Raw genomic sequence first — 2,351 nt, 5'->3', positions numbered from 1 at the left:
GAAAGATGGGGACGTGGACCCGCGTCGTGAGGGCAACTTCGGCGGCTCACTCCGGCGAGAGAGTGGCTGCAGCCGCCATGCGCGTGCTAACAAGGTGCATGTGCGCGCCTGCAATCTACGACTGGGCGGCCAAGGAGTCCAAACGGCCTCTTGCTTCTCAGGTGGCGGCAGCAACATCTGCCTCGGGGATAGCAACTGGCAAGAGCGGTACAACAGCTGCATGTTCCACAGCGGCGGCCTAAGCCCTTATGCAGGCTGCACACGACCATGTCGAGAACGCCCATGCCCATCTCATGGAAGGCACCGCCCAAATCGAACAAAGCTTCTCTGACAAATGGTCGCAACCCACGGCCGAAGAGATGGCAATCACCGAGAGCGTTCGAGCAGCTGTCCGTTCCTCCACGGTATACCTTGCCACGACGGAGCTCGTCCAAGCCCAGATCATGGCCGCCCAGCCCAGCTCATTGCGGCCTTTTCCGAATATATGGCGGACGCAGATGGCGAGATGCTTGCCGAGTATGGTGCGATGAATGCCATGGCGCCCCTTCCCTAGGAGACCGTCGGGCGCGGGCTTGACATGGAGGAGGCGGCGGAGATCGACGAGCACCACCCGTAGTAGTACTCTTTGTTTTGTTTAATTAAGAGCGCCGGCCTTTAATATGTTAGAGTAATGTTTAGGTCAGCTACCTCTGTTTAATTTCTTAACTTGCTCGATTAAGAAGTGTGGGTGTGCTGTAGTCTCCTTTGTGTACCCAAATTATGCAATGACGTGGGTGGCCACTATAACCAGGGACATTGGAACCAAAATTTTTGACGTTCAAACTCATCACACATGGGTTAAGCTATCTAAATCATTCGTGAGGTTCACATATCATACACGGTTCTGAATAAGGGACCGTGTCTGATGACACTTCGCGCCAGTTTTTTTCCTAAACCGATTCAAAATTATCGGCTTCCGCAGAAATATCTACCTCCCTGCCCCCTCCCCCTTACCAAAAGGCACATTTCCCCTCTTTCCACCTTCCTTTCCAAGTTGAAACCTTCGCTCCTTGCTTGGAGCGCCGCCTTTCGCCCGCGACCCTCCTTCACGCCGCTCGGCGTCGTCTCTCCAGGTAGGTAATCCACACCAGGCCCCCATCGTCCTCCTCCTTCCACATCCCACATGCCCCGACCATCGGCGCGACACCTTCCACCCAAATCACATCCCGTACACCAAATAAGCGCCGCCCTAAGCCATGGTGCACGCAGTATAGCCAGGAGCTCAAGGAGCATTTGGCAGCGGAGAAGCAAATCACGGCCGCACGCGCGGATGAGGTCGCTATGGCTGCCATTCGTGCCGACCCCCAGATCTTGGAGGAGCACCTTTCCATTTGCTAGCTACGCCAGTTAAGCATGCTTGGTTTAGCCATTGCGTTTGCTTCTCCTGCCTTTCCCTAACAAATTCTAGTACCATGCAATCTGTTGCTCTAGTGTATATGTTCTATATGTCGTGCAGTGTGGTGCACAATTATTATTCTGCAAATGTGATGTTCAATTCTTCAGGCTGCAATTTTGTATTGTCTTCCATGTGAGAAATAAATTGAATTTATCTTTACAAAATACATGAGAAACGAATAAAATTGCTATATTTCCAAGTTATCAAGCATGTTTGGTTTAGTTATAAATTGTGTAATGTGGTGCTCAATTAACGTTTGGATCCTTTGTTGTGGTGTTTAGTTAACTATTTGGTTCAATTCTGCAATGCGATGTTTGCTATGTCTTGAGCTTGCGTTGGTTTTCCTTGAAGAGGAAAGGGTGATGCAGCAATAGTAGCGTAAGTATTTCCCTTAGTTTTTGAGAACCAAGGTATCAATCCAGTAGGAGGCTCCTCAAAAGTCCCACGCACCTACACAAACAAACAAAGAACTCGCAACCGACGCAATAAAGGGGTTGTCAATCCCTTCACAGCCACTTGCGAAAGTGAGATCTAATAGAGGTAGTATGATAAGATAAATATATTTTTGGTATTTTATAATATAGATGCAAAAAGTAAAGATGCAAATAAAAGTAGATTGGAAGCAAATATGATAAGAGATAGACCCGGGGGCCATAGGTTTCACTAGAGGCTTCTCTCAAGATAGCATAAGTATTACGGTGGGTGAACAAATTACTGTTGAGCAATTGATAGAAAAGCAAATAATTATGAGACTATCTAGGCATGATCATGTATATAGGCATCACGTCTGCAACAAGTAGACCGACTCCTGCCTGCATCTACTACTATTACTCCACACATCTACCGACTCCTGCCTGCATCTAGAGTATTAAGTTCATAAGAACAGAGTAGTGCATTAAGCAAGATGACATGATGT

This window comes from Triticum aestivum, chromosome 4B, assembly GCF_018294505.1.
Source record: "Triticum aestivum cultivar Chinese Spring chromosome 4B, IWGSC CS RefSeq v2.1, whole genome shotgun sequence".
In the NCBI taxonomy this organism is placed as follows: domain Eukaryota; kingdom Viridiplantae; phylum Streptophyta; class Magnoliopsida; order Poales; family Poaceae; genus Triticum; species Triticum aestivum.
The sequence above is the reverse complement of the archived record's forward strand: the minus strand, read 5'-3'. Positions refer to the sequence as shown.